This window comes from Haemaphysalis longicornis, unplaced genomic scaffold (assembly GCF_048455015.1).
Source record: "Haemaphysalis longicornis isolate Haplotype H1 unplaced genomic scaffold, Haemaphysalis longicornis Haplotype H1 scaffold_1, whole genome shotgun sequence".
NCBI lineage: Eukaryota > Metazoa > Arthropoda > Arachnida > Ixodida > Ixodidae > Haemaphysalis > Haemaphysalis longicornis.
In genome coordinates this window covers 417,794,362-417,817,051 of record NW_027526203.1, presented here as the reverse complement: position 1 = coordinate 417,817,051, position 22,690 = coordinate 417,794,362, and the positions used below count along the sequence as shown (strand labels likewise).

General features: G+C 49.9%; 1 protein-coding gene across 2 annotated transcripts in view; it reads right to left on the bottom strand.

The window, feature by feature from the left end:
* The window catches only part of LOC144155606 (neuropilin and tolloid-like protein 1), a 416,637-nt gene that overhangs the window by 109,719 nt on the left and 284,228 nt on the right, over nucleotides 1-22,690 (bottom strand). The window lies entirely within an intron of this gene.

Here is a 22,690-nt window from a genome sequence, read left to right as displayed (position 1 = left end):
GTCGAATTTGCTGCAAGACAGTGCTATGGTTTGCGACACTATGGTAGGCGATGACGCCAACGACCACACCAAAGGCTCAGGCGCAAGGTAAGGGCGCAAGGGGGATCACGTGCGTTAGTAGTGAGAGGAGTGTCTGTTGCGCATACTCAAAGTCTTTGTGGCAGACCGTTAAAAATGTGAAACCACGTTTCTGCTTATAAATCTTTGTCCAATACACTATCGTGGGAATTCTCTACTCTGTGGGAATGCGACACTTTGCTAGGCTTAAGAAAACGCACGCAGGATTTAGAGTACGCGTACAGATTTCTTATAGTTGACTGTCCTAGCGCTTGCGCTCTGATTGATTGATTCACTGATCGATCGATCGATCGATTGATTGATTGATTGATTGATTGATCGATTGATTGATTGATTGATTGATTGATTGATTGATTGATTGATTGATTGATTGATTGATTGATTGATTGATTGATTGATTGATTGATTGAACTTCTTAACTGACGCCATATTAAACATTCCAAACCAACTGACCTATCATTCATTGCTCTTAAAATATAAACCCCCTTGCAAGGACAACAGACTGTACCACTGAAAACGTATTCTTGCCGAGCTTCTCGCTGTTAACAATCCCCTACACACGCAGCTGACTTGGCATCTCGCGGCAAATCAAATTCCATTTTTTTTTAAGTCACACCTGCCACATAGCCTTGATACATTTCTGGCCGCATAAGTTGGTGCATACGGTCACACACGTTTGGATAGCCTTCGCTGTTTTCAGTACTGTAAAGCAGTTTTTATCTAACACATACATTTTTTTTATTCGAGTACACAGGCATACAAGCGCTATCGTCATTTGCACTTCGGCGTCGCTGCCATCTCTTACAATTCTATGCTTAACAAATGTACTTAAGCAAGCTTTATAACCAACTTGCCCTGATGAAGAACATAGGAGACCGAAGGATGAACGAGGCCAAGTTCACCGCATTGTATTGTTACACATGCTTCATCACGCAAATTCTCGTATTCTACCAGCATGTTGCATTGCCTTCGACGTGCCACGGATGGCTGATTAGGCGCACCCTATGCTTCCACTGTTTACTCTAAGTTGGTTTTAATAAGAACATTCCAAAGTGGAATATGAAAAACATACACAAGAAAAAAAAAAGGCGATGTCTTTGAAAAGCGGCCGCCTAAAGCGGACAGGCTGGGGGCGTGATTTATACCTGCCTCGGCGCAAATCCACCCCGATGCGCGGCGCGTTGCGGCGGGCGGAGGGAGCTCGCGTCGCGCTGCGTGGCTGTGTTCGCGCATGTCCGCATTCCGCGAGTGGTTTGTTTCGTGCGCGACGGCTCCTTTTCAATTTCTTACGCGCCTTGGCTCTAATGTGCCCCGCCCCTTTATCAGGTTTGTTTTTCTTTTTCATTCGGCAGCTTCCGAGTGTTTTCACAGGCGGCGAAGACATTGAATAGCAGAGCGCAGCGCCTCGCGTTTCGGCATATCCTTCCGAGCTGTCTTCAAACTGCAGAAAGAGAAATGCAAACACGTACACCACGACCATCGAGACGAAATTCACGAGCGTTCGCTTCCCAGTGACGCACATGCACGCCTCGATGGCCTTGGAAACGAGGCTTGCTGGGAAGGTAAATGCCAACCGTATACACACGAGAACGGGCCCCCTTTGTTTGTGTATGGCTGCAGAGAAGAGGAATAGAAGGACGCTAGAAGGCGAGGAAAAACATTGAAGACAAGTGGGCGAAAAAAAAATTCGGGGGTTAGGTGCGGACGAATTCCCTGACAAAAGCGCGGGATGATTTTATTTGAAAGCATCTCGGCATAAGGCGGCCGCGGCGGCGGCTTCACGGTGGCACGCATCGAGACCAGTGGGTGAGCGGATCACACAGTCGGGAGCAGATTATAAGCGCCGTTTATTTGTGGCTCTCGCTTCCCGCTGTGCGTCGTCGAGTTGAAGGGAGCTTAGTCGGAATCGCCTCGGCGAAAATAACAGGGGCGGCACGCTACGAAGGCGCAGTTAAACAGCAAGCGCCCAAAATGTGGGCTACGCGCGACGGCCGGCGAAGAAAAGCGCGGGAGGAGAGGGGAAGCGGGCCGGAGGAGATGGACGCCTGGCTTGCCTCGATAACGGCCTTTGAACGAGTCCTAGCAAATTGGCTCCTCCCTTGGAACGTTTTTCATGCTGCTTTCCCTTGTTACCTTGCCGGGCTTATAATGTTATTGTAGGCAGCCTTAGTCTTGTTTTCCGGCCCTGATAACGAGAGCGGGGCTCGTACATGGGGCCGATAACTGACCGCTCCATCCTGCTCAATGCTGCAGCTGCAAAGCGCGAGCCCCTTTGTTCCCAGTCAATTTGTTACGAGACGGCCGCCGCGCTTCCATTAGCAGAATGAAAAAGGAACGGCCGGAAGGGCTCGAGAGACGGTTAAGTATTATGTTTCCTTATCGACGAAAATGCCTCGCAGGCATACAGGAACTGCTTCATTGGGCACTGATCGGCGAGCGCTTTAAGGGCGTCCGGCAGAGGCGCGAAACGAGTCTTTACGAGCACTTGTCCTCCGCGGACCTCTGCTGCCGCGGCCATAAGTGGCCGGCACGTTGCCGACGGCGCTGCTTCCACCCCCACACTTAATCAGCTTCGCGCGGCTCCCGGACGGTTCCACTGTGCGTCCCGCGCTCCGCAATAGTGCAAAGGGTTTTTCTCATTGGCACATTAGGTCACAATGAGGGGAAACCAAGGTATCCTCACCCAATGCGCCTGCCTTTATACCCATCAAAAGCGCCCTCAGTGGCGCGCCGGTGAACTGACTCGACGGCTATACGTATTTCTAACTGATGGCAAGCAGCGGTTCCAATGAAACAGCACTTCCTTCCCGTTTGTATACCGTAGCGCACTAACAACTCGCCACAGCGTCCTACCACGCACGGAATGCACTAAAAACAGTTTACACACTCACGACGATCCCTTACGCGTCTACAGAGTAATTAAAAGGACTCGACCTGCGAGCGAAATTTTATGTAAAAAAGAAATTTCAGGATTTCGCGCGCCGAAGCTACAACTGGGCTACGAGGTGCGGCGTAGTGGAGGGCTCAGGATTAATTCTGACCATGTGGGCATCTCTAACGTGCACCAAAATCTCCACACACGGGCGTGTTTGCTGTTCCCGTCCATCTGAAAAGCGGCCGCCGCGGTTGCGGATCCAACCCGCGTCCTTGGGGCTCAGCAGCGCAACGCCTTAGCCACTGAGCTACCGCGGCCGAGCACCCTGCACTCGTGAAGTCCCCCCTTTGCCCTCACCGAAAGTATTGATAATAATATCACCAACCAAATCCTCCCTTGTCCAAAGTTTTTGCCGTAGCGGACAGCAGTATTTGACGTTATTAAAACTTGCGGAACTCCTTAATCAGAATAACTGCGTAAAAGAATTGTGTCTCGGATGTTTACGAGATAAAACTTATCAATGCGAAAATCAGCTACGGGCTAAGCTTGCCATGGGTCTGCAAATGATGGAGGAAGCAAGGCGGCACACCTTAAGAGGAGGTGCATAAGGTGCAAAATGGGGTTGGAGACATGCCCTCCTGCTTGCTCCCTTGTTGCGCTGATCGAAGTTCACATGCAGAACCCTTAGTTTTAGTAAGGAGTCTATGCATGGCATTTATGCTATAAAGTGACCGATAGGCCATGCCGCTTGAAACACCATGCAAGCAAAGAAAGAAGCCCAATTTAAAACGTGAAGAGTATGTATATATGTCTGAATCGAAAGAACTCTTTGGCAAACTAAAAGGGACGTATACACTGTGACACGGTTGTGGAAGCATTGTATGGACACGAGCCTAAAAGATGTTTGGTGGCTAAAAAGAACACACGGTCGCGCAGATTCATCCGCAATGGAAAAGGAGATCTCGTCGTTGGTAGCCTCGCAAGAAGTAAATGTCATGAAGAAGAAAAAAATGCCATCCCTTCCTAAAGAAACTCGAGAGAAGCGTGAAAGCTTTCTTACATGAAAACTCCGTCAAAAATGCGCCAAAACCTACGCTGAAAGTGCCTCCAATCGATCATCGAACCTTTTAATGACCCAAATCTTAAACGAAGAACGAACCCATGTGACGATTTTTCGCGCACTAAGTAAACGTATCTACGAGCGGTCTAAATGTATACCGATACGTGGTTTATGAGATAAATGCATACTATTGCGCTCCTTCTTCATCATCGATGCTTGTATTGTCTTATCTATAACGGTGCTTTTTCGCGATTTTCAAGTAACCGTTTTGACTCAATGGAAGCACGGTTTCACACACGCGCCGTGTGTCCAGAGATCGTACTAGAGCTTTTCGGTCGACCAACCGTTCTATAGGGAAATGCGCTAGTCTTTGACAGGACGCCATCGGTCCCACCGAGAAAGCTTTCGCTTTAATAAAATAAAATAAAAATTACTCGCCAACCGGCCTTGCGAAAGTAGTTGCCCAGCGAAGCTGTTGCAAAACCGCTGACTACACCGGCCGAAGGGGGCATGAAACATTTCATTACTTAAAGTACTGGTAGCGATAATCACTTGGTGGTCTCAGTGGTAGACCGTTATGGGTTCCGCGATAACATTCTGAAGGGCTGGCCTCTTGCGCTAAGCACAGCCGGGACTTCCAAAATGCACGCTAAGACAATTTTGTGGTTAGGCGTCACCACAATGCACCCTATAGAACAATTGATGCAGAGAACAATAAAGTTTCACCAAATGACGATGATGCGGACGATTTTACTCGAAAGTTTGGTCTACCCTACGGATTCATGCAGTTCAAGCATCGCCAACTTCTACGGCGCAGATAACTTATAGTGAAATTGCATAAACATTGCTGTCGTTCACCGCATTTGTTTCCATCGACGACATATGCTTTTGCACTAACGTTGACTAATGCACGGCAGGTGAATACGATACGCTGACCGGGGCCAATTAGTAGAGACGTATGCTCAAGAGTTTCTTGTATGACGGCATCCTCACTAGCCCATGCATGGTCAGTCAATGCCTCTTCCTTTACTGGCTGCTTCCGACGTGTGCAGCTAAGCGTAATGTGCGGCCCTCAGGCTCTTCGTGGCTGGGAGACGTAAAGCCGGGCGATAGCGATCGGGGAGACAAGAACTAAAAGAACCGGAAATGGCACCTCCGCCATCTTGACTGGAACACTTGGAAGGTCTCCTTGTGCGGCAAAGTGCGCGGAGCAGCAAAAGGACAGGTAGGGCCTCGTGGTTGACACAGGAGGAGCAAGAGGAGGCGAGCAGCAAAGGGCGAGCAAAAGGGCGAAAAAATGGGCTCGGCTGAAAGGAGCAGAAACGGAAGACAACTGAGCAATAGCGCGGAAGAGTCGCCGAAAGCAAAACGCGTTGCAGATGCAATCTAGAAAGGCGGGCTAGCAGCACCCTGAGCGCGACGAAATAAAGTAGGACGTACAAATAAAGGCGAACAGCGAGAGCAGTCCAATATGGCGGCTCCCTCGAGGGCCGTCCGGAGTCGGCTGCGTTCGCTGCCGTTCCTGAACTTTTACCAGCGAAAACGAGTCGGGCACGAAACGCCCCCCTAGACGACTTTTCTTTCACGCGCTCTCTTTTCTTTGTTGCATCGGGCCTGCCACGCCTGCTCTTTTTCTGGCATGCACTGGTCGCGAGCAGTGCCGAGAAAAAGGAAGTGCACGAGGTTTCACGGAGCAGCGAAAACACAAAGGGAGCAGAGGCAGCGCCGAGTAACGATAAAAGGAGGAGGCGGCAACGAGAAATAAAGGGCCAAGGTGCCAGAAAACAATTTCATTTGGGCGTGTTAAAAGTCAGGAGCACGACGGCGACCACGTTACGGATGAAGGCAAGCCGGTCGGCGCGTGACGGCGTGGTAATTGTTTGCAGGGCTTCGGCTGTGGACAAACGCATCGCGGCACAAGTCCCAGCACAATCGCAGTGGTTGCGCAGATGGCGTCACGCGTGCAAAGAAGAAAAATCGCGCTAAAGCATGATTTAATATCGAGTTGCAGCTAGAATTAGTTAAATCAGTGTCATCACAGATCTCACCGGCTTAGTTGTAGGGGGCATACAAGAGAGCGAGTTTTATATTTAGTTGTACATGCATAGTTATATATATATATATATATATATATATATATATATATATATATATATATATATATATATATATATATATATATATATATATATATATATATATATATATATATATACATACATACATACATACATACATACATACATACATACATACACACACAGGGCATTATTTGGAGAAGAGCTCGAATATAAACAGTGATTTTACGAGGACGCCTGAATTCTGCATGAACTTAAGTATTAATAGCAGCAGAGCAGAGCGGGACAGGAGCGGTTGGAGGACGATGGGAGACGCCTTCGTCCTGCAGTGGACTTATGCCGACATCCTGTGGACCTAATGGGAGCTGAAGCGACAGCTCTACGGTGACCGATTCCACGTCCGTCAGATATGGAGGTTGTTATAGAATGGCTTAGCGAGATTCGCCGTCATCTGATGCGATACTGTATGCGATTGAAATACGAAGGTGGAGAGCGTAGCTTGAAGTTGCGCAGGGGTCTTCCACGCATGCTTCTATACAGAGGTTACGTGGAGTCAAGCTGTTCAAAGGCCCATTTTGTGCCGTCTGATGCCTCCCAGTAGGGGTTTAGCTTGGAGTTCAAAATATCGGCTCACACTCTAAGCAATCGGTTTGATCTCCGTTATCCGTTAGCCAGAAATCAAGCTAGCATCAATGCGACATTACACAGCAATTTCGCTTCGTCTACGTTTTTAATGTTTCAGATGAAACGACCACGCATGGACAGGAGACACGGCGGTGTTGCGGAAGTGCGTTAAAGACCCCCTAACCCGGCCTGCCCACTTTCCCCTCAGCGTAGCACTCGTGTTGGGCGGAGGGGTTTAGAGCGCGTGGTGCTGGGAAGCGACGTAGAAAGGGGTGGCGTCGAGTAACGCATTGACTGACTAAAGTTGAACCTTCCCTTCACGGGGCTTCGACACACTCTTTCCTTGTTACTCAGAGCGGACATGTCCCGGCGGCTAACGCGCGCTGGCGTCCGGGGGCCCATTGTGCGTTCAATAACTGTAAAAAAGGGGCAGAAGGAAAGCAACCTAAACGAAATAATGAGGTACGCCAAGCGCACACAGTCTGGACGGCAAAGTGATTATTGCCCCGCTTTGTTATGGTGATAGGGAAATGGATGGGAAGATAAACATCAAATGGAGGCGACGGTCACTACAGCTAACGCATCTTTTCGTGCTTCATTCCACAGTTTTGGTGGAGGCTCAATTCGCTTGTGGCTGTCCAAATAAAAAAACATAAAGGAAGCTTACGCTAACGCGTAATACTTCAAGTTAGCGAAGCTGTACGCAACCTTCGCGACCATCACGAAGGTTTAAGTCCACGACTGCAGCCGATTTACTTCTTCGCTGCCGCAACGACCTTTACTCCATCATTGTTGCTATACGTGCCAGGTTAATTTTTTGGAAGTGATAAGCGTTGGAAAACACCTTGGAGGAGCGTACGCTATCACATGTTTTTCTCGTCCCGAGCAAGTGTTGCCACGATTATGGCGAACGCTGGAGTTTTAATGCGTAGCATTCTTTGCCGAGTACCCCCACAGCCGGGGCCGTGTAACGCCCTGCATTTCCACAAAAATGCACATATCTCGAAAGTTCTACCTGTTATCGCTATAATAGCGTAAATGGAGATAACTGGTCGCACAAAATTTTGAAAAGCGGAAAAATAAGGGAAACAAATAAAGTACGGGAAATGACGAAACGTGTAACGCCTGCATTTCCACAATAATGCCGATTTCGCGAAAGTTCCGCCTGTAGTCCTTATAATAGCGTGAATGAAGATAACTGGTCGAACGAAATTTCGAAAAACTAAAAAAAATAAAAAAAATACTAAGCAATTACGCAAGATGGCAAACCCTATAACACCCGGCATTACCACAATAATGCGGATTTCGGGAATGTTCCACTCCTAATCGTTATAATAGCGTAAAGGAGATAATTGACCGGGACAGGATTTAGAAAAACCAAAAAATTTGGCTGCAAAAACTCACACTCAATACAAGCGGCATAAGAATGCTACGCATTAGTAGATAATTCTCTGAATTTCTGCAGAATTTTTTTTGTGGCCAATCTTAGTATTCTCCCTAAGCGGGTATGCTTGGCTTGCAAACGTGCGCCGGGGACGCTGGGCGGTCGCCGCGAGGCACGCACACACGAGCGCTCGGCATTTTGTTTTCTTAACTGCCGAGCGGTCGCCTCAATCTTGGCCAATCTGTCGAGTGGGTATGCTTGGATTGACAAACATGCGCCGGGGACGCTGGGCGGTCGTCGCGAGGGACGCAGACATGAGCGCTCGGCATTTTGTTTTGTTAACTGCCGAGCGGTCGCCGCGAGGCACGCGCTCACGTCCGCGCGCTCACATGCACGCGCTCCGAATTTTCAAGCTATTTTTAACCGGGGACTTGACAGAAAAAATTACGATTTGCTGAACAGCTTCGCTGTTAAGATATCTGTGCGCGCCGATTTTATCTTCGCTCAGTTGATACTGAAGCTCCCTTTCTTGCTGCAATAGCTGCAGGAAACAATTTTCAAAAAGATGCGAGGATAGCATGGTGCTCGAGTTATGGCCATGCCGAACGATTTTATTGGGCCTCGTGCTGATTATGAGGCTTTATTGACGCGTCCAAAAATGTGACCTATGCAACGCGTTTCACGTTCCAAATGACCCCCAATTTCCTGCGAAGGCCGAACAGCCATGTAGTTTACAGCTCACCCAATACCCTATCTCCCTCCCTATCTTAACCCACTCGATCTGTGGCGCCCCTTCTTGCATGAAGGCGTTACAACAAGAACAGCAAACGTTAATACAACCAGAGATAAGCAACATAAAATCGGTTCGCGAAATAATTCAATGTGGCGGGCTTATGAACCGTGATAAGGTGCTTCATTTGACGATTCGCGTCGATGTAGACGAATGATTGACGCAGAGGCGTTGAACTGGCAAGTGAATTTTATCTTGACATCGCATCAGTCCACCCATGTTAGTTAAAAGCGCAGTAACCTCTTTACGTCCCCGAAACTCCCTAAAGACAGCGTGTGCGCGAGATCCCTGAAGGACTTGCGGAGTAAGTTGACAGGCTCTCGAAAATTCAGCAACCTTACAGTATCATTTCTGCCACTATAGGAAGAAGTTGCTATTCAGGCAAGAAGTTGCCTAAATTCAGGAAGGCGGCCAAGAGAGGGTGAAGGTGAGGGGGAAGCCCATGAGAAGCTAGCTGTACGTCTACACCTTCACGGCCTATTGCTCACGCCAATAGTGACACCCCCTTAACGGAGTTGGCGGTGTTTTCTCCGCCAAGCGGAAACTATAGGCGTCATCTGCTAATCGATACGCAGGCGATGCGCAGTGGGCGCAGGAGCTCTAGGTGCGATATTAAGCGCGTTAGAGAGTTCGCTGAATGTGCTGAAGCAGTCGACTACTTCATGCGCCCAACTTTCGACCAAGTCTGTTGGACAAACTGAGAGATGCCTTATCGCTCGTCTGAAAGTGCACCAGGGGAAGTTTAGAAGCTGAGACGCATCCGGTCGGTTCGTGTCAGAGGCTGTAGGTGCGCGACAATATGGGATAAGGTGACCGCATCGGATATGCCCAGTGCCAAGCTGACACGAGAAGCGGTGGAGGACTTTCAAATTGTGGAAGACCCAAGCAAAAGGTGTGGGCCAACCATTTGTAGTTTTTATTTGAAGCAAAAAAGGACTTTAGACGCGGGTCGAAATTGGTTGTGCTGGCCCGAACTAAACTATTGCAGGAGAACTGAGTCAGCTGAGAACGGCGCTATCTCAAAGAGAAGTTTCCACGCTCGTTATTACATGGCGATAGTGCGAGTCTCTGGACGAGTGGATAGGGCCGACACGTTGTTCAGTGCCATCTGTGCGCTACATGGGTGTTTGTTGACCGCTCTAGGTTCTGCACAGATGTGTTGGGCGGGTTGCTCGACTTTCTTTTTTAAACTGGGCTTTGTTCCGGCCGCTCCTCCCATTTTTTCCTCCGCTGTAACAGGGCCGGAATGCGAATGCCCCTGACGAATAAATGGCCGACAGATGTCGTGGCTTACTTAAAAAGTTGACGGAGAGCGAGATAGAGAGAGATAAAACAAACTTTATTCCAATGACTCTGGTAACACTCGCGTGGTCATTTGTGGACTGCAGCCACTGTGTCAGCTGGAGAATGTAGGAGTTAGGTTAGTTGCGACGAATTTGTAGGAAAACAGCGCCAAGATAGGGCAAGCAAATTGACAAAGACGGACGCTGGAGGCACGTGTTGCCAGATGCAACAAGAAGCACGCAAATCGCTTCGTCGACTGCACTTCATTGATTGATTGATTGTGGGGTTTAACGCGCCGACGCAACGCAGGCGATGAGGCGCGCCGTGGTGGAGGGCTCCGGATTACTTTTGACCACCTGGGGATCTTTATCGTGCGCCGAAATCTCGTACACACGGGCGTTTTTGCTTTTCGCCTCCATCAGAAAAGCGGCCGCCGCGGCCGGGAATCGAACCCGCGACCTTGTGCTCAGCAGCGCAACGCCTTAGCCACTGAGCCACCGCGGCGGGTCGCACTTCATTGCAGTACAGCACTTCATTGTCATGCGAAAATTCGTACGTGGTGCAGAAAGGGCGATGCGCCAATGATCGTCAGCGTGAGCATGCGAATTTCGACGAAACGTTTCGGGGTAGCAACCTGGCTATTCACTCTGAAACGTGTGAGCCTCATACATGCATACCTAGTGATACCTAAGTAATGCATGCCTAGCGAGCATCTCGGTAATGTGTAGAGACCAATGCAAGAGGTTCGAAAAGGCTGACCTGCGTCAGCGAATCCCCCGTCACTCTACGGGAGAAGAAAAAAAAAATAAAGCATCCGGACGATAAGTCTGCGCAAGAGGCGTGCTCCCATGTTCCATTCGCCTGTTCAGGTCGATCAGGTGGTGTTTATTTGTAGTTCTTATTATTCGTGCCCTTTATATTTTTCTATGTGCAAAATAAACTTAGCTGTTACACAGCGGCCGGCTTTGTTGCGCTAGTCGTCCTGCCCTTGCGCTGTTTTCATGCCACGCTTAACGTCGGGGCTGTCGGGCGCTAGTGACAGGGCGTTGTAATTAAAGCAGCTTAAACGGGTCGGTGGGGAAGACGCGGAAGTGCTCGCAATCTGAACTCGCCTCACGTGCCTATCCGTCCTTAAAAACGTGGCCTAAGCGACCCGTATGCGGCGATGCACTCGGTGGGTGCGGGATCCCTTGTGTAGCTATTGACATCGCGGAGGTCCGATTGGAGCGGTTATAAACACTCAGTCTGGCGTTTCCCTTTAGACACGTCTTGACTTGATTTTTTTTCTCGACTGGCAGTGCTTCCCTGACCGAGGGTAAAATCTTGCGTTTTTCTACATAAAGATGGTGAAGACCATGATCGCGCTCCTGATGAGGTGACACTGCAGAAAGTTTCGCACGTAATTTTGAGCTTGTTAGTCGCTTCGGCTAGTTAACACGGATTTTTCTTCTTACGAGGAAAGGGAAATTCCTTTTTTATTTAATCGCCGTCACCATATAATATGGATATGTCAGCTGAGACCACACGTAAATAAGATTGCGAGCACAAGTTTCTTATAAATTATGCTCAGAAAGGTTAAACTCTATATTTATAAAATAAATTAACAGGAAGCTACTGAGATAGCATAGAATAGCATCGTATGCCAGTGTAATGTCTCTTCAGTTATAAAAAATAGACTAATGCTGTGAAGTTCCGCATGAAAGGTTCGTTGCTTTGCACTTGGGCGGGTGCGCCATAAATCACACTGGGCACTACTAAATAAAAGCTACATTCGTGAACTTAAATAATAGTGCGCACGTTTACCCACCAAAAAATCAATAAAACTCAAATCTTCTTGGCTTCGAACCACTAGAGCGATATTCATTCAGAAACTTCTGAACTGACCCGCGCACAATGCTTCCCGGATACTTCTCGTCAATTAGCGAACACTAAAATTGGTTCAGTACAAACTGGAACTGAATACAAAAGGGAACTGACATTTCCATTCGACGTATTGGAGCGCGCTGGTTTACAAATGAGGTATTCTCGATCTGCTGGGTGTTGTCATTAATCAAGCCACGCGGTTTTAGGGGTAGCCAGCTGCCCATAGCCTTATGTGGCTGAGTGCCAAGTCTGCATGCAGTGTCTCGAAAAGGAGTCTCTTCTTTTTGACGGTCACACATTTATACAAAAAAAAAACATGCAGTCTGCCCGATGCTGATTGCGCTTAGCGGCTTGACAGCTTTAAACACAACAAATTATTGCTGCACGAGCGTCATCTACCATGCGCCTTCAATGTAACCTTGCTCGCTTATGAATGGGAATCAAAATACAGGGTCTTGTGTAGACGGTGGTGTGTAGCAACTCAAATTTTAGGAGCAGCCCCCCCCTCCCCCCCCCTTCAAAAAAATTAATTAATTAAGTATCCACCTGTGTGCCGCCAGAGACCTAAAAAAATATCGAAATTACTTCCTCATTAGCGGCGACCCAGGATTTACGTATCACCTCGTCCGGGAATGCTTCTACCACTCCTATCCTCCACCTCCCTCTTCCTCATGAGCAGTGGGCGAACTGCTAACGAGCGCGCGGCTTGAAGACCAGAAATACCCGGTGAATCTGGCCCGACCAGAGGCGCTAGCCCGCGGCCTTATGGAATGAGAAAACGCCACCCACTTTTATTTTCTCTTCTTTTGGCCAAAATAAACCCCGCGCCCTTAACCGACATTACCTGGTAGTTTATCGATGGAATTTTATAATGCGATAAAGTGCCCTCTGGCATAAACGACGCTTTTTATAGAGGGACAGGTTGGTCCCCGTCTCATGGAGGAATGCAAGAAGGGAGCGGGGGTGGGGTGCCCAGGGCCACCACTGGAGGTCGGGGGTCTTCCCGGGATGGAGGCCTGTGCCTTGAATTCTTGCTGCTTCCAGCGAAGGGCACGTCCATACCAGGTGATTCGCATCAGCTTTTTCGGTGGCAGCTGCACGGAAGAGGCAGTTGTAGGGGGATGGGTCATGGTAGCGTAGTGGCCACGCCCGCGTCACAGCAGGAATCCTCTCAGCGAGCAAGTCTATTGGGGAGGTCTGTTCCGCCTGGTGGGATGAGGGCACGTGTGGTACGACCTAAGGGGCCTCGACGCCAGCGCCGCCGTAGCGGAGGCGCACATCGAGTCAACCTAGTACGACCTCGACCTTAATTTTGTTCATGTGGGGCTGTTGTAAGCAACAGCAGTGGCCGCGGAATAACTGTGGGATGACAGGTACTACCCGCCGCAATTTGAGCAGGGAGCGTATTACGCCGAATCCATAACAGGCGGAGTGGCAAAAGGTGCTTGTCCAGTAAGGTGTGGATGTATCTTGAGGCAGTGCAGTTGTAGGCGACGGGGTGTAAATCCTCTATATCCGCAGTAGAGCTCGTAGAAAAAATTTGTAGACTTCAGCCTCCAGGGGCTCGAGAATGGCTGGCAGTAGCGCCTGTAGGCCGGCCGGGATGGCTGCAAGCTCCACCAGCATTGTTAGCAGTGTGCGGAATGTTCGATAAAAGCAACTTTGAGCGGCATGTGGTTTAGGCGGTACATTGCACCACTCTATTCATAGTGCTGTCGCGGGTCATCGCTGAATTTTTTCACCGTATGCGTGTGCGATAGGTGCCTTTTATGATTTCTTACTCGGTATTATCTGCAGCGATAATTTTTAGTTCGCGAACGAACATGACTATGTATGTACGTATGAGAATGTTTATACTCATGCGTCTTGCGGCAACTTGAACCGTTACGCTTCGGTCGGGGCGAGGCGACAACTGGTTTCGTACCGTCTGAACATTAAACTTGCATTCATTAATGCGTGTGCCCTCCGTGAGATAAAATTTGGGCTGAAACTCCCTCTCGGGGAGTTGCCATACAGTGCGTGACATTTCTAGTTGTATGGTCTTCGTCGTACTTTTTTATCAGGCTGTTACTTCCTACTGCGTTGCAGCGCTCCAGCTGAACGCGCGACAAGGAAATGCAGTAAACATTTTCTATGTATACGGCACGTGCGAAGCCATTAGCAGCAGTGGCGTGGGTCACATAGCCTGAGACACATGAGCACGCTGCTTATGCGGGTAGCAGCAGCGTACGACAGTTTCCCTTTTTCTTTTTCGCTCAGTTAAACGGATACAGGGCTGAGCTGAAGAGATCTGTGCGATTGAAACCAGCCGAACGCGTTGTCAGCGCTGGTCAAACTGACAGCAGCAGGCAGCATCTTTTTATGCTTTGTATTTGTTGGGCTTGGCGGCGCTCGCGAAGTTTGTTTTAAAGCAAAGCTTTTTACCTCTACCCCCAAGGGTTCTTTCGCGACCGTTGGTGTCAACAGAAAACTCCATGAACAAATAAAATAATTTACTGGCACCACCAGGAATCGAACCTGGAACTAATAGAGTAACAAAGCCAGAGCCCGTTGTCTTACCGATTTAGCTACGAACAAATTTTTTTTTCTCTATTGCCGGTCTTCGACATTGCATAACAATGGGCACACAAAAGATGTACAGAATCACACGTTCAGCTACCAGCCTGACTTATGCTGGCATTGTCGCTTAAAATTCCTTCAGTGCCATCAGGGGTTCTACCCTTGACAGCCACTCAGGAAGACACTCCTTTGACTTTTGCACTTCTACGAATTGCGTGACACTCTCTATAAAGTACTGTCTTGTCGGCCTCGCGTCCACGTCCCCGTGGATCCACGCCATGCGCGAACGCCAAATGCTGTGGAGGCCCAGCAACATGACCAAATCGTAGGGAACCCCCTCTTCATTGTCCACACTCAAAAACCGGATGCCGTGGGGATGCAGTGGAAAATCCTTGTGGATGGTCCTCTGAAGGACATCCCACAAGAAGACGGCCGCCCAACAATGTAGAAAAACGTGCTCGATATTCTCCGGTTGCTTGCAGATAGAGCAGTCGACTCCCCATGGTACAAACAGTCCTCTTTCTTGCATCCAGGTTTTCACTGAGAGTGTACCCGTATGCAGTTTAAAGAAAAAAGACTTGACTCCCTGATTAACTACCATTCGTCTTACACGTTTTAAAACGTTTTGTCCTGGGCCTCCACAGTACAGAGCTCTGTACAACGGTATTGGAAAGACAGTATCGCAGACATCCTTATACAGTTTTCTTCGTGCAATTGAACTCAAATATTCAAGGGAGAAACGGGCAGTTAGAAACTGAAAAGACATAACAACCCCTTTCAAATAACCGTGGATGCCACCTGTCATGCTTTCTGAGGATACGACAAATGCGGGTAAAGCACGCGCCAGCCGAACTTGAATAGCCGTGCGCAGAAAAGGATCGCTAGTATCTCGTAAAAACAGGAAGCGATTTACTAGCTGTCTTATGTACAAGTGTACAAGCCCCAAGCCACCCTCGCGGACCCGCCTGAACAAATTGGTACGACTGCATCTTTCCCACGTTGACGACCACACAAAAACGGCAAAGACCCTGTGCAATTTCTGTACATTAACCCTTGAGCAATGCAGTGTTTGCATCACAAACCAAATTTTTGCTACTAGAAATAAATTACATACAGCGGTCTTCCCGAATACAGACAGCCACGCCCCTTTCCATTTCTCTGCCCTTTCCTTCAAATCGTTTACCTGTCTTCGCCAGTAAGGCTCGCTATCTCGCTAATGCTCAAGGGGCGTGCCCAGGTACTGGTGTTGTCTCCCAACTCACGTTTTCGAAAATGCTTGGTGTCGATAACCAAGCTCCATGCCAAAAGCCGACACACTTTCCCCAATTAACTCGACTTCCAGTGACATCCCCGAAGAGCTTGACCGTCTGCATGCACCACCAACGAAATGCTCTGTTTGTCGGTGCAAAACACCGCCACATCATCCGCGTAAGCCAAAAGCTTAACTTCGGTTGCCTGCAGTTTGAACCCGTTAATTGCCTCATTTCGGATGATGCTCTGGCACAAGGCCTCGATATAAATACCAAACAGCGGTGGGCTCAGGGGACATCCCTGGCGCACTGAGCGTTGTACATAAATAGACGCTCCGAGGTTCTTGTTCACTATTAGGCGTGTAGTGCAATTTTGATATGCCAAAACAACGCCCTGACTTATTACATTTCCGACATTAACATGTTCTAATACGAAAAACAAAATCTCATGTGACACGCAGTCAAAAGCTATCTCTAGGTCGAGCTGAAGCACTGCGACGCCAGTGTCAGTGGCGTCACAGCACTCCAGAACGCACCTCGCCTTATGAATGTTGGCAAAGATCGAACGACCCTTAATTCCACACATCTGATGCGGTCCTACTAATTCTTCCATTACTGTTTGCAGCCTTCTGGTGAGAATCTTCATAAACACCTTATAATCCACGTTTGTTAAGGATATCGGCCTGTAAGATGTTACGCTCCTTAGCTTTTCGGTATCTTCTGTTTTCGGGGTTAACACGGTATGGGCAGTGGAACAGGATGGAGGAAGAGTTTTCTTTTCTAAGGCCATGTTAAACATATTTGCAAGAATGGGAACCAGCAGATGCTTATTTTCCTTGTAAAAGGCTGCACTTAGCCCATCTGGGCCAGGCGATTTGCCCGGATTTAGGTCCTCAATCACCGTTTTTACTTCATGGTGCGAGATTGGCACTTCTAGCGTCGATTTTGCGTCATCATCTAATCTGGGCATACCCCCGACAAAATGTTTCCGAAAACCGCCCATGTCAACCGTCTGAAACGCGAAGAGTGCCTGAAAGTGTTCAAAGAACGCCCTTTCGATTTCATGCGCCTTAGTTGTGGTGTGCCCTTTCCATGTTATCTCGAGTATTTGGTTGTGCTTCGCGTGCGCTTTTTCTATTCCTAAGGCTCTTTTGGTGGGCCTTTCCCCAGCAGCCCAATGCTCTGCTCTCGCCCTCACCAGTGCGCCGCGATAACGGTCTTCATCTATCAGCTCGAGCTTCTGCTTAGTTTGTCGTATGTCATCACTGAACACGCCAGGCATTTTGCCTTCCAGGCTCGTTAGTTTTTCCAAGTTCGTTCGTAACGTATTTTCTTTTATTTTTTCTTCGTGTTTTATGCAACAGGACCTTTCGATTGCTTTCATTTTTATATCTTCTTTGAACAGTTCCCATTTCTGAAAAATCGGTTGGTTCTCATCTAGCTCAAACTTTTTAAGTTTATCTGTGGTGTAAGAAGAAAATACTTCATCTTTAAGAAGCTTTGAATTTAGTTTCCAGAGGTCCCAGTTAAAGGTAGCTTTATATTTCTTTTTCCCGATATTACACTGCACCAAGCAATGGTCTGAAAAAGAAACCGGCAATACACTATAACTTTCACATTTTCCTATTAAGTCCAGCGACACATATAACCTATCCAGTCTCGCGTGACTGGACCCCTGAAAATGGGTGTACTGCACATCACGGTTTCCCTGCAGACACTCTGCTATGTCTACAATGCTGAACTCTTCTACAAGTTCACTCAGAAGGTCTGTGCTGGCATCTCTGAAAGTGCTGCTGCTTGATTTATCTCGCGACGATAGCACGCAATTAAAATAACCCATTATTATTACAAGTCTTTCAGTTGTTAAATGGTGCCTAAGGTTATCAAAAAAAAAAATTCCTGTCATCGGTCTTATTCAGAGCGTATACGCACAATATGCGCCACAGTAATGAACAATGCAACAAATCACACATGACGAGGCTGCCTGAATCATAGGATTTCACGGCTTGCACCTCCAAGCCAGGCAACTTCTGTTATGGAACAGGACGCAGACGCGAGGCCATGGCTAAGCCGGACCGAGTTTATTCCTTCTCTCTCCTCTCTCCTGATATTAATGATAGTGGTCGCCCTCCTCGTCTTCCATAATTCCGCAACGCACTCCCCAGAAAATGTGTAGCGAAAGTGGACCAGCAGCGTCTGGCTTCCGATGTGGTGATCGTGTCAATTAGCGAGGCAGTCCGCGCCCCCCGATCCTCCTCTTCCTCTTCCCCTATTGTCGCCCCCTGCCTGCGCTTCTTTATTTCTCAACACACTCCCGCCGCCGCCAAGTTCGTTGGGAGCTAGCTGGCAGCGGCACGGGCAACGAGCGCTTGCTGGGTTGTTGACCAAAGTGACGTAGGGCTAAAAGACTGCGAATGTTCATACGGTCACCCGGGGCATGCTCTAGGTTTTCGGCCAGAAGGCAGCCGCCGGGATCGAATGGAAACAGCTGATTCGGACGGTCAAATTTACAGAGATCATGCGGTGAGTGTAATGGCATCGCCGTTGCGTCCACGTCTGGTTCGCCTTCCGTGAAGTAATTGTTGTGTTCCAGCGGCGTGTCCGTTATCTCTGGGAACCATAGGACTTCACTCTCGCCGGACCCAACACGGTAGAAAGGCTCGTTCAGAATCGAGTTGCGTTTGCTAAATAAGGGGTCGTCACCATAGAAGCATTTGTTCTGCTTTGCCACGAAGTTGCCTCCACACCGAGCCTTGACGAGCGCGGCCGAAGCTCGCTTCCGGCGTCGAAGCTCGCTCATGGAGCGTCGAAGGAGTAGCGGCTTCGTTATCCCCTGAAGCGAGTCCATCTTCTGCACGAACCACGTTTTCGTTGCTGGACCCAATGCAAATATCTTCGACTTGAAACCGGGTTGCTGAACTGCTTGCGAAACGAGAGACGCGTCGCCGACGTAAGGGTCGCAACAGGAAAACTCGGAGGTCTCCGAAACAAGAGTCGCATAATCGAATCTAGGGCCGTGGCAGAACGGGTCCGACGTCTCCGTGGCGGTAGTGAAGTCGTGAATGCGAGGGTTGCGGAAGGGCTGTAATGACGCCTCTGACGTGAGAGCCGCGTCGGTGACGCCAGCGCTGCGGCAAGGCCGGTCAGACGTCTCGGAAACGATGGTCGTGTCAGCGACGGCGAGGTCTCAGCAGGCTCCCTCAGATTTCTCCAACTCGGAAATCTCGGCAACACCAGGGTTGGGTGGTCGCTGGAGCCCCTCTCCCGGGCTGAGCCCATCGGGGTCTTGCTTGGCGTTCTGAAAGGCTGCAGCGCCTCCGTCGTCGTTGTCCTGTTCTACCGCCGCACCAGTTATTTCCCGGACGGGCGGCACGTAACCCAGGACCACTGTCCGCCAGACCTCCTCGGGAAGCGAGCGAATATTCGAAGTTGCGATGCGGGTGGTGAACAGGGCCGCCTGAGGTTGAAGGACGGGGCTTGCGGCAGAGTCGTGGCTTGCAGAGAAGCGTACACGCGTTCTCAGGGCGCAAATACGCTCGTCGTAATCGATAGCTTCCAAAATGTCCGCTTCGAATTCGTCATCCGTAAGTTTCGCTTGAATTTCGGCGTCGAGCTGGTGAAGGCTCACCTGGTCATGCAAGATGAGGTCGAGGACATTTTGTCTATCAAGGGCCGTTGCTGCCTGGCTCCGCAGCAAGGCGTCGAGGACTGTCATGGTCCCGGAGATGGTCGCTCGCAGGACATCTCGGCGAATACGAAGAGCGTCCATGGCACCAGACGATGAAGCAAGACGCTGGGGTTGCGAATACCAAAGGAACAAGGGCGGGCTTGGGCACGAGCCGAAAGGGGCCGCGGCCGAGGGCAAGGCTTCCAGGATAAAGCAGTACGAAGGTATCCAAGCCTCGCGTGCCTCGGAGCCGCTGCGCCGTCGAACGTAGATTCGCTCGTGCGCCGGTTCCCGGGTTTCACGGCACCAGAAATGTTATGGAACGGGACGCAGACGCGAGGCCATGGCTGAGCCGGACCGAGTTTATTCCTTCTTTCTCCTCTCTCCTGATATTAATGATAGTGGTCGCCCTCCTCGTCTTCCATAATTCCGCAACAACTTCTTCACAAACAAAACACACCCAGCTGAAGAGCCGACGGCATGACTTATGCACGCGTAATAGCGCAATGAGAAACGGTCCACCATGCTCGCCGTCTCCTGCTCTCCGTCAATTTTCGTTTCCTGAATGGCCAGGACGTCTAGACCCCGTTCCGTTAGAAGGCGATGCACCTGCCCTTGCTTTTTTTTGGTAGCTAGACCTCTGACATTCAATGTGCCGATGTTTAGCGAGCCTTCCATACAGTTTAAGATTTTAAAGAAGGAGACCGAGAGCATGGCGCGTACCTGTTCGCGTCATGGCGTCGTCACACGCCCCCCGGGCTCCACCTCGCACGAGCCGGGAGGTTGTTGCTGCGGGGATGGCGTTGGTGGGAGTGTCCGGTCCTGGGTGCTCGGGGCTGGGTGCTGGGTCTTGGGTGCTTGGGGCCTTGGCAAAAACGACGCCCGTCGAATCAAGTTCGTCTTAGTTGGCGGTTCCTCTCTGCTTATATGCTTGGACGTAGGATTCCCGTCACCCGCCTCGTCGTGGCTGCGCTTCGTCGTTGGAGTGGCGCCGGCCGCGTTGCTTTCTTCCATTTTCTCCGGAACATTCCCGCCGTCGTGGCCTTCTGTCAGCTGTACACCCTCAGGGTTACTTGTATGCTGTTGAAGCCCGGCTCCGTCTTGACCCTCCTGCGTCTTCGGAACGCTTTCCTCTTTTGGGAGGTGCGTGCTTGAGGTTCCGCCACTGGTCTCCTGATCTCCCGTGCCACGTGCAGCTTCCTCAGCCTCACTCACGCCCATGACGAGTTCGCTGGCGGCATCACCACCCACTGGCCTCGCGACGTCGGCGTAGGTGAGAACGCATTGCGCGTCCATGTGTCCAAAGCGCCGACACCGTGAGCAGCGGGGAACCTTGCATTCCCTTCGGACGTGTCCCGTCCCCTGACACCGCAGGCCGTGACACCATGGGCCTTCCCGGGGCGACCACCAGCGCCAGCTCGCCCGCAACACGGATCTGGTGTGGCAAGTCGTCCAATTTAACACCGGTTTTTAACTTCAGCATAACAGTCCTGGTCGTTGAGCCTTTGTCATGCACACCTAGCACACGCCACCGCTCTTTGGTGACTTCAGCCACCTTCCCGAAAACCGCGAATGCGTTGCGGATGTCCTCGTCGTCAACCCCTTGTAGCAGCCAGTGAAGCTTCAACCTCACCTTCAAACCTCAGCTTCAAAAAGACCGTATTCACAACAATGCGTCGGGTTGGCAGTTGAGGCAAGATAATATGATAATCTTCTTCGGCTACTTGCACTCTGTTTCCACGGTCAGCCTGGCCCGCAAAGCCGCTCCGTCGGAGCACATGATTTCACGTCCTTTCACCTCGGTGGCCGGAAGTGGAATGTTAGCTACGAGCAAACGCGGGAACGGGGAAGACAAGTGGTGCACTGACCAAGCACATCTACGTGTTTAACCCCTGCATTCTCGCTGAATGCCACGCGATAGCGATTAAAGGAAGCTCCCACCAACCCATTGCATCTCACGTCTAGTACGCCAACCTGCTAAAGGCTTTGGCGTCCAGTGTTCACGTAAAACTCTCAGCTCCTTGTCGTCCGCCCTCACGCCAAACAACACCGCAAGGAACGCATTCAAATACTCCTTGATGGCCAGGTGATCACTCCAAGCCCCAGCATCAAGATCCAGGGCCAACATCTTCAGGCCAATACCAAGAGTGACATATCCTTCCAGCGCCTCAAACACAGCATCAATAAAAACATACACATGATCAGGTGAGTTGCAAGCAAGAAGCGAGGCCTCAAGGAAACCGATACCTTTCGATTAGTTCAAGCTTTTGTCCTCTCGAGGATCCCTTACGTCAACCCCCTGTCTTCTTCTCGGCAAGGAGGTTTTAAATATGCTTTATATAATGATTAGAAAGGTGGTTGAGCAAGCTATTGGTCTTCCCATGATTGCGTCCACAGAGAGGTTGCTTAGCACGTTGCTCTACAACACGGTGGAAGAGCTGATAGAGGGCCGTCTTTCTATCCAGAAGCTCAGAATGAGCAGAACTGCGGCGGGTCGCCGCATCCTTCATCAGATTGGCTGGGCAGCACAGAATGTCACTCCGCTTGATGTACTCTTGGACTTTTGGCGACCAGAACTAAAGATGTTCCCTTTACTTAGAAATATGAACCCCTCACACGATGGGGATCATCCAATTATCTACACAGACGCCTCCCAACATCGAGGGCAGCAGCACGCCACCATCGTGGCTACCTCCAGAACCGACCTCCTTGCTTGTGCCTCACTCAAGACCGAAGACATGACGGCAGCAGAAGAGGCAGCCATCAGCTTGGCCCTCACTCAACCAGGGGTTCGTAGGGTAGTCACCGATTCCCGACAAGCCTACTGAAATCACCAGTCGGGTTTGGTGTCCCGACCTACGCTGCGTGTGCTCAAAACCCACTCCCCAAATGGTTCCATTCAGCTCATCTGCATGGACGCTTCCACGCCTCCATGGATAGCAACGAATACGCCCACCAAACCAAGCCTGCACTTTTACCCCCCGTGCTATGGAGCTGCACGAGGACAGTCACCCGCTTGTCTCGTTCAGGGACATAACCCAGCATTATTGCCTTCTGAGACAGACCCTACCTTCGCCTTACCTTGACCTTTCCATAGAACAACAAACTACCCTACGGCTCATAAAATCCGGCTCCTTGCGACACCCGATGCATCTTCACTTAATGCACCCGAATCGCT